The following is a 10235-nucleotide window of genomic DNA, read 5'->3' on the forward strand; positions in this document are numbered from 1 at the left end:
GGCCCGACGACTGCTACGCCTCTGACTCCACGCTAACGCGGAGCCCGAGGGCGCGTCACAACGTGTGGGGCCGGGGAGGCTGCTACCCAGAGGCGGAGTGCGGGATCGCGAGGGTGCCCACCCGCCTCTCGCTCCCGCCGGCACGTACGGACTCGCGTCCCCGCCGGGCGCCGACTAGGCAGCAGCACCGCCCCCGGCACAAGAGGCTCACGCGCCTCTTACCTAACAGGAAGTTGGAAGCAGCGCGCCCCCACGGTGCACTGAACGCACTCAAACAGAACCGGACGCAGACACGCGCTTTCAGCCCAGGGGAAAAACTGGCAGGGTCGGAAAAGCAAGCAGCGCGTGAGGGAGCTCAGAATGCGCCCTGCCTCGGCCCGAGACCCCGCCCCGGCCCGGCCCCGCCTTTTTGTCTGCCTCACCCCTCCCCGCCCGGCACGTACTGGCCCCGCCCTTCGCGCGGCGTTTTTTGTTGACCCGGAAACGGATTCTCCGGAGCCAAGGTCCGCTCGGGTGAGTGCCCTCCGCTTTTTGTGGCCAAACCCAGCCACGCAGTCCCCTTCCTGCGCCATCCTCCATACCCGGGGTCTGTGGGTCTCCGCGGACGTCACAGGCTCGGCAACAGCCCCACTGTAGGCGGGGAGCCCCGCGACGCCCTGAAATGCTCCGAAGCCTGTCGCTCAGCTGCCAGATCTGCGTCTGTGTCCGGTTCCGTCACTGAGGTCGCCCCGTCCAGCCCTTCTACCCTAGTTCTCTTCACCGTCCGCCCATCCTATCGCGCGCCGCGTCAGGTCCCCATTCGGCACATGGCTTGTCTCCCGTCGTCCCCACCCTTGCCCCTCTTGGCAGCTCAGGGCAGCCCTGGGATTTGGCAGACGCCAGTCCTCCCTGAGATGTCTCCCCATCCTTCCCTCCGCCTGGCCCTACGTCTCAGCAAACCCCCCGCTTCGGGGTGACCGCTTCAGACAGGAAGCTGAGTCCGGGCCTGGGGTAAGGGACCTGCCCAATCCTGTGACAGCCCGCGTCCTTCTGACAGTCACCTCCCACTAGCGGTTACCTTCCCGGTGCCCCACTGAGAAGTGGGCTCTTCCTTGGCAGGGGCTTCTTCACTGTATCGCTGTGGATGTCGAGGTGGGGCAGGATCGTGAGGAGAAAACAAGAGAAGAGGGAGGTAGGGCCAGCGAGGGACAAAAGGGGAGGGAAATTTAGATGAGAAGTGGATGGGTGTGAGGAATTTGAACAAACACTGAGAATGAAGGAGAGTGACCTGAGCAAGTAGTAGTGGGGTAAATGGAAATAGACAAAACGGCAATCAGCAGAGATGTGGAGGACAGAATAAAATGAGGGGGCCCTGACTGTCAGTAGCAGAGGGGGCAACAGAAGCCTAATTCTCAAATTCCTTAGATGATTTTCTGATTTCCAAATTAGTTTCCCTTTGAAATTTGTTGTATCCGGTTCAGTTTATGAGGCCTCAATACTTTTCAGTCTTAATTATGTATTGAAAATACTTTTTGTTTGGTAAATACTTTTACATTAATTCAGTGTGCACTTTGTAAGAATATTGATGATTTGAGTTAGTTTAGTTTTCAACATCTTCCTCTATTCCTTTATATGATCTCTGTATTTAATGACTGTAGGATAAAATTTCCAACTAAGTATAAATATCAAGTTTTCTTTGTGCTGTTTTCTGCAATTATTGAAGGATGGGCTGAATTGTCCTAGAACTTTGTTCCAACAGATTCCATGTGTTCATAATGAATAAATTGCTCAAAGATATTTCGAAAGCTCACCTTTTATGTTTTTTATTGCCAATAATTACATCTTTTTAATTTTTATATTTTTGGGTGACTTAATGTGATGTTCTGGAAAAGACAAATGCTTTTAGTCAATATGATTAAAACCGTGAAAGACAAATTGCTGTTACTTAAGAGTGTGAAATTTGATCTCAAATCTTTAGGGGGCAGGAATGTTAAGGGAAAACTGCCACTGTCGCATCCAGATCATGTCATTCCTGTTAAGCTGGTGCTGGTTACTGTCTACTGGCTTCTGTTCACCTTTCCACCTGCCCCAAGACATACACATAGTGACATAAGGCAGTGGATAGGGAAAGAGCAAGACTTTTTAAAGTAAGCACAGAACAAAGGTGTCTTTCTAATGAGGAGGAGCTGTTGGTTCCGGGAAGGAAGCTTGGAGGAGAAAGGGCAATAAGATTTGGGTATTCAGGATCCAGAAGTGAGAGAGAGCTTGGGAAGCTCAGGAACCGGAGAAAGAAAAAGCATTGCCCATTCTCACCCATGACCCTGTGCTCAGCAGGTACTAGCAGAGACTTCAGCAGGAACCAGAGAAAGAAAAAGCATTGCCCATTCACACCCATGACACTGTGTTCAGCAGGTACTAGCAGATACTTCAGGCTCTGTGACTAAAAGGGATCAGACCAGTTCATATACCCACAGCTGCCATGTAAGGATGTGTGTGGACTTTACTAGGGAAGAAGGGTGTTTTGAAGGAAGGGGCAGAAAAACTCACCTGTTGGTCTCCAGGTAGAAGTTTATTGTCCCGAATTCCTGGAGGTTCAGTGAAAAGCAGAAGACTGTCTTTTTCACATGTTGAGTTATGCCCCCATATATGTGGTTGTGGTAAAGAAAGAGGGTATGTCGATGGGAAGTCCTGAAATGCATGTTCCTAACATTCAGCAGGGACTTCTCAAGACACATCTTGCCTTAGAAAGAAGCTCAGAGAAGAAAAATGGAGAACAATTAGATATGACATTTTCACTGGAAAAAGTCATATTATTCACTGATTGTTTTGTCATCTCCCTCCTTAAATGTTGTTTTTAGGATTTCGTAATATCTGACCCTGCCTAACACATTTCCTAACTCACTCATAGCCTTCCCTTAACTTCATCCCATCTTCACAGTATCACACTGTGACCCAGTGATTTCTAACTTGTGAAGTTCCATTCGGGGGATCATATGGAAAGTCCTTCACACCCAGACATGGTGTGGAAGTGGGCCACATAATGTCAGTGAGGCAAGTATGGATCGTTTAGGGATGATGCACTGTCAGATCTTGTTGACCATGATTAGAAACACTGTGCATATTAGTAGTGAATTAATGTTGGGAATACCTGACAAATCCTGGAAAAGAAGATTAATGAGAGGAAATTTGTTCTGCCCAATTGTATAATGCATTTGAAGCTTAAAACAATGAATCAGTATTGATCTAGCCTCAAAATATTAATGATTTGGATTAGAAGGAAGACTTTAGAAAATGATAGCTATGACAAATTAAAGTAGCATTTCATCCACACGATGGAGTTTGTTTATTCAGTAATTGCTTTAAGAATGGAATCAACGTAAGTGTCTAACAGGAGGGTATTTTAGAAATTGTTCACAGCACGTCTGTTCCAAGGAGACCTTGATGTTCATAGATTTGTAAAGAACGCTGCTTACTAGCACACTGACTTATCTGCAAATGTCTGAGGGTTCCTCCACTTGGGTAACTTGGGGGTTTGATCGCAGAGTAAATAAATGGTACATTTTATATTGTAATATAGCAAGATGCAGCCCACAAACTGTAGATACTCTTAACTACCACATAAAGTTCATCTACTACTTTAACCAGAACTTGATACTGTATGTATGTTTTTTGTAGATTTGGATAAAATGACAATTCATTATTATTTCCAGTTCACAAAGTAATTGTGAGGCTGAATACATTTTATTATTTTATAGATGTATGTGTAAAATGAATTTTTCTGCGTGACTCATTTTTGATGTATTTTAGATGCTATTTTATATTTTGTAGTTTAATTGTATGTACACACACACAAATACACACTTAGGTGTCTTATTATGTTTCTGTAGCGAAACCAAAATCCTTCCTTCATGCCGTTTGACTTTATGTTTTCCTCAGGAAGGCAGAACCTATTTTATATGATAAAATATTATGTTTTATTGAGTCCACTTATGATATTGTTTAATATTATGAATATTTACATGACTTATTTTAAATTTCCAACTAACATAGATTTACATGAAATTTAACATCTTTATTTTTTTCTTTTCACAACTATTTTGACTATATCCTCACCAAAAATCAAAATTTAGACAAAATTGGCTTTTAGACTAATTCTCATTTTTTACATGTGAAAGACTACATGTGACTTTTAAGTCTAGCTTGCCCTGAGTCTGCAGTCACCGGGGTTTTATGTCACTGTGTCCTCCAATCTAATAATATTATTTTCAGGCTATATTCATGTCATTTTAATGTCCTCATTAAGTTTTAAAATTGCTTTACATGGGCCTACAAATTTATTTCAAATGTTCCTCATAATATTTTGCTATTGTAAATAGAGACTGATTTTGTGCGTTTGCTTTGTTTAAAGATTAATGTTACTAAACAGGAAATACTGATTTCAGCTTATTCAGAATAGTTTTGCCCACTTTTTAAATGTTCTTATTAGTATTGATAATTAGAATGGATTCTACTTTTTCAAGTTTACAGTCACATCATCTGAGAATAACTACAGTCTCATGTCTTTGACTCCATTTTTGTAGTCCCTCTCCTTTTCCGTCTTGTTTTGGTCCCACCTCAGGCATCATGTGCAGTGGTGAATGGCATCAGCCCCAGCCAGCCTCCTTATTCCAGCCTTACCTTAAGTGGAAATGCTTCTTTTGTTAACTCTTCAATATATAGTTTAGATTTTATTGATTAAGAATAATTAGTCCTCACAATTCGATATGATTTTTAAAGATTTTAAATTATTTTTAAAGATTTAAATTATTTGAAAGTGTTTTTTCAAACATCAGTTGATGTGATTGTTTTTAATCTTTAAAATTAATATGTGAAAGTAATACGTTTTCTAGTATGGAATTATCCTTTTATTATTGCAATTAACTCCACTTTACAATGCTCTGGTATTATTTAACCATACCAGTGATGGCCAGGTGACCAAAATAAATAGCCAAATGGCTAAAAGTGTATTAATGATTTTCGCAAATATAATTAATGAAAATTGTTGGTTAAAATTCTAGTTATTGTTGCATTTATGTTCATTTTGATTAGCATAATAAACTAATGAGGACAGGCTTATTTTTCTCCTTCAAAAGCATTTACATTACAAAGGAGGTAGAAGTGATTTGACATGAACTCTGATGTATAACTTAAACATTAAAATTAGCTAATCAGATTTTTTCTGCTGATTACTGAGGGAAAGTTTTAACTCTATTTTCATGGAAATTAATCAATGTATCATGTATTCATGTTAGAATACAATTGTTCTGATTTCTTAGATTTTGAATTACTACTTTTAAATAAATACAGTCTCTTTTATTTACCTGTGTTTTTTCTTTCCACCATGAGTCTTTTTGGTTTCATGATCTTGCTCTCAAAACTTTTAAATTATTGATTTCTGTCAAATCTGTTCATTCATTACATTATTTTATTATTTATTAAATTCTTTTAACTTTTTAACTTTTATTATTATGTACTGCATTTGTAACAATTTGGAAAGTCAAGTAACTACTGTTTTATTTTTCTTTATCTTGGTTTATGAGTGTTTTTAAAGTTTTACTTTCCTTGAAGATCACAGCTGTAGCCCCAATTCTATGGTCCTGGCTACTTTTATTTATCAGACTTACTAATATCATGAATGTAATTGGAATACTCCTTTGATTTTACTGGTGACATATACCCACTAGTGTACTGAGATGGGGAAAAAAAGTCTTTACAACTCAGATAAATATAGAGTTGATATTTATTATTTATGTAAGTGTGATCTTGTTATTAAATTCCTCTATCATATTTATGGAATTAGCAATTTCTCTTTGAATCCAGACGTTTCTAGTCATGTGTATTTCCAACATATGTTTTTAGCCACATACACTTTTTTGAATATCATATTTGGTGTTTAATTTTTGCTAGGATTATAGGCTGGACTCCAGATCCAAACTCGACATGTAGCAGACCCACTAAAAACATACATTGAGCCCCTAGCACTGTTTTAATCTCCGTGGCCTGGCTGAGCTTCTGCCATCTGTCCTCCTAGGCACTGTGAGTTCTGGACATCTCATTTGGCATAACTCAGCAGTGGCCATTGGTGGATCTCATCCTTAGTACTACTCCCTGCTGGCAAGGGTGGCCCAGGCCCACATAAGCCATTGCTGGGCTCCTTGGAGGACTTAGAGAATCCTGAGATTGCCCATGAGGATGGGCATGCCTCACAGTCTAGCACCCATCTTTACTGATGCCTGTAGAGATTTAGAAGCTCACAGGGGTCTTTGATGTCTTTCTTATGCCTCCATTGTCTGCAGTGTGACTCCCATACTCCTAAGCCAAGGTAGAGAATTTTGAGGAGGCTTGGATGGAGGTTTATGGTGACCCCCATGGTTCTGTGAGACTGGTAGAAGGCACAGACCCCTTAGACTTCTCCCCCAGAGGAATATGTGAGACTAGTGGAGGAAAGGAGAGTAATGAAGTATGCATTTAGCATCCCAGGCTATCATTGCACAGCTCTAAGGAGAAATACAGGGTGTCTTATGGCAACTGGCACAGCTCTGTGAGACTGGGAGATATTGAACAACCTTGAAAAATCAAGGAGATGTGACCCTACTGAAGGAACAAAATAAATCTACAATAATTGACCATAAAGAAATACAGGTTTTTGGCTGGGTGCAGTGGCTCACACTTGTAATCAAAGCACATTGGGAGGACGAGGTAGGCAGATCACTTGAGGCCAGGAGTTCAAAATCAGCTTTGCCAACATGGTGAAACCCCAGCTCCACTAAAAATACAAGAAAAAAAAATTAGCTGGGCATGGTGATGGGCACCTATAATCCCAGCTACTCAGGAGGCTGAAGCAGGAGAATTGCTTGAACCCAGGGAGATGGAGGTTGCAGAGAGCTGGTATTGTGCTATTGCACTACAGCCTGGACAACAAGAGTGAAACTCCGCTAAAAAAAAAAAAAAAAAAAGAAAAAGAAATGGAGGTTTCTGAATTTCCTGATAAGAATTAAAGATAAATTGCCTTAAAGGAGCTCAATGAGCTGTGAGACAACACTGATAGACAAGTAAAATCTGGAAAAGAATACATGAACAACATGAGTATATCAACAAAGAGAAACCATAATAAAAGAAATGTAGATTCTGGGGCTGAAGAACACAGTAACTGAACTAGATCAATACAGGGTTTCAAGAGCTGACTTGATCAAGCAGAAGGAATAACCAGTGAACTCAAAGACCGGTTATTTGAAATTATTCAATCAGAAGAGCAAAAAGAAAAAGAATCTTTTAAAAAGTGAAGAACCTCTGTCTGACTTTGCTAAAAATTGGAGATTCCTAAGAACTCCTTCCCCGCCACCCCCCGCAAGGCAGACTCTTGCTCTGTCACCCAGACTGGAGTGCAGTGGTGTGATCTCGGCTCGCTGCACCCTCCACCTCCCAGTTTCAAGCGATTCTTGTTCCTCAGCTTCCCAAATAGCTGGGATTACAGGTGCCTGCCACCACGCCCAGCTAACTTTTATATTTTTAGTAGAGAGGGGGTTTCACCATGTTGGCCAGGCTGATTTTGAACTTCTGACCTCAGGTGATCCTCCCGCCTTGGCCTCCCAAAGTGCTGGGATTACAGACATGAGCCACCATGCCCGGCAAGAACTCCTTTTTATGTTAGATTTGCTGGGGTTTAGCAGCTCACAGAACCCAGGAAAACAGTTTGCTTAGCTGATTTATTACAAAGGACATTTTAAATATTACAAATGAACAGCCAGCTAAAGAGTAACATACAGCAAGTTTTGGAAGGGTCTTAGTTTTAGGAGGTCTGTCTCCAAGCAGTTGGCATGTACCATTCTTTCAGCATGTGGATGGCTCTTCACTCATGCAGAAGCTCTTTGAATCCCACCATTCAGGGATTTTTACAAAGTGTTCATCTAGTAGGCATAATTGTTATCAACTCGATCTCCAGCCTCTGCCCTTTACCAGAGGATAAATCATTAAAAAATTGATCCCTTTTGAGGTAGAAGGATCTCGTCCTCATGCTCCTCAGTTCCTTCCAGAATCAGCTTCCAGTTCAGCTGCAGAACAGGTTCTGGTGCTGGCTGGAGTAGCCCAGGCAGGTGCCGTCGGGTCTGAGTTCACACTGGTGCCCATGTGGTCTCCAGTTACGGTGTGGGCCGTGGGGTCTGAGTTCACACCGTTGCCCATGTGGTCTCCAGTTACAGTGCTGGCCATGGAGTCTGAGTTCACACTGGTGCCTGCGTGGTCCTCAGTTACAGTGCTGGCCATTTGTGCCTTTCTGGAAAGTTAGAAGGAGGAGCATTTCATCACCTCTCTGTCCTCCCACACCTGATCTATGCTGGGCCACCGTGAATTCTTCCTTTTAACTGTTTCTCTCATCACGGGCAACGCTGGTGTTCTGTGGTCAATGTTTGCCATTTCTGAAAACGGATTCTGTGTTTCTTTATATAATCACGTGGTCTCTTTTACGAATTTCGCTTTTCTTTAAGAAAATCATCGTGCTTTTATCTCTTCAATCTCAACTCTGTTCCCTGACACAGGCTCTTACCAGCTCGAAAATTAAAGGTAATCTTTGATTATACTTAATACTTTCTAAAGTTTTCAAAAGTTTATCAGCACGTGGGTTAGTGAACATTGACTGTTTATTTAATGGAAAATTAGATTCTAAGTAGAGTATTAGAGTGAAAATGATCTTTTGATTTAATTAAAATATTCAGGTAAAAATATTAAAATGCCTTCGCCAAACTTCATGCCTGTGTAGCGTGAAAACATTAAGCTGCTCTCTGCTCCCGGGAATACATGAGTAGAGTATGTGTTTGAAAGCGTCATTCCAGTCTTAAGTTTTAGGTATTCTTAAAGGGGTTGGCTGGAGAAGTGACATTTAACATTGAGTGAACGTTTGACAAAGATTTGTCTCGATATAAAAATAGTTAAAAACAATGTTTAGTGTTTCCTGTCAGGGTTCACCCATTAAAGAATGGTCTTGTAAAAAACTCATCCAGAGTGTCGGCGCCCAGAGGTGCTACCTTGCCCACAGTTGTGTCATCTGCTCTCACCAGGCGACACGCCCAGCGTTTAGCTGCGCGTCAGATGTGGCCACGGGGCCACAGGACATCCCTGCGGACGGATGTTCTTATGCAGATTAATGAGGATGGAGACCGCTGCAGAACTGTAAGCCCCCAAGGGGCTGACGGAAGCCTGGGAATACCCGAGACACCAGAGTCGCTGCTGCCCTGGGTGGAAGGAAACCTGCCCTGGAAGATGGGAAATGCAATAAGGAGAAAGTACCAAGGTACATGATGCTGTGAAAATGGAGATGTTTTAATTAAATTAACAATTAAAATCATTTTAATTATGTGAATTATTTGAACTCATGTTAGTTCTTTTTAGGAAATTAATACTTAAAGCAAGTTTGTTTTCTGAATTGTTTGATTTAATTGAGTCAGCACAAGAGTTAGCATTGATATCTGACCCTCTTCCAGGGTTGGGGCAGAGGAGATGGGGGCAGAGGAGACTGGCCTCCCACCCGCTTTCCCCTGGAGCTCAGCCAGAAATTCCCATTGAGGAGCCCTCAGCTCCCCGAGAGCCAGGAGCTCTTGCGGAGAAGCCGCTGTCGGCATGCCACCCGCTTTGATGGCCCTGCTCTGCCATCCCTGCGCTCCAAGGGCCGGAACCTGCCACTGCCTGTGCCAGACGGGTCTCAGGGAGGTGCCAGCCAGGGGGTATGCATGGCGAGGCCTGAGCATCGCTGTCGGGATTCCGTGGCTGCTGGTTTCATTCTCTCGCTGTTTGTCCCCCTAGCAAGACTCATGAGGTTCCTTGAGGACAAGACCCCCTCCTGCCACCTGGTCTGTTTCCTGAACATTCTCTGCACTAGTACAGCCCCGGGATGCAGCCCTCGGGAATCAGGGTGTCGGCCATAGTAGGGTGGGTCGCTCTGCAGGGCACCATGATGGATGTTAGCCGCTGTGCTTCACTTTGGGGACATGTTTAAGTACAAAAGTAATTTTAAAATTTCACCATTATTTCAAGACAGCTGAGAGCCTATTAGCACAGAATCCCTGGTCTGAATGAAATCAAATGGTTCTTATTAATTATTCATGATACCATGAATATGTAGCCTTATTTTTTATAATTGCCAGTCTGTATAATTAACCTTTCATTTGGTTAAAGTACTTAACAGTAAGTAGAGCTGTAATTTCAACTGTTTATAAAGCATATGG

At 42.5% G+C, this 10235-nt stretch overlaps 1 long non-coding RNA gene and 1 pseudogene across 2 annotated transcripts; both read left to right on the forward strand.

Moving 5' to 3' along the window:
- Positions 1–474: 474 nt before the first annotated feature.
- On the forward strand, positions 475–9358 carry LOC144340688 (uncharacterized). The gene is made up of 2 exons (XR_013416935.1): positions 475–513; positions 9072–9358. It is a non-coding gene; the product is annotated as an uncharacterized LOC144340688 (long non-coding RNA).
- Positions 662–5332, forward strand: LOC144340685 (uncharacterized; annotated as a pseudogene). Its single transcript, XR_013416932.1, has 2 exons — positions 662–697; positions 751–5332. The product of XR_013416932.1 is annotated as an uncharacterized LOC144340685 (transcript).
- Positions 9359–10235: the final 877 nt, after the last annotated feature.

Source organism: Macaca mulatta, chromosome 4 (genome assembly GCF_049350105.2).
Source record: "Macaca mulatta isolate MMU2019108-1 chromosome 4, T2T-MMU8v2.0, whole genome shotgun sequence".
Lineage (NCBI taxonomy): Eukaryota > Metazoa > Chordata > Mammalia > Primates > Cercopithecidae > Macaca > Macaca mulatta.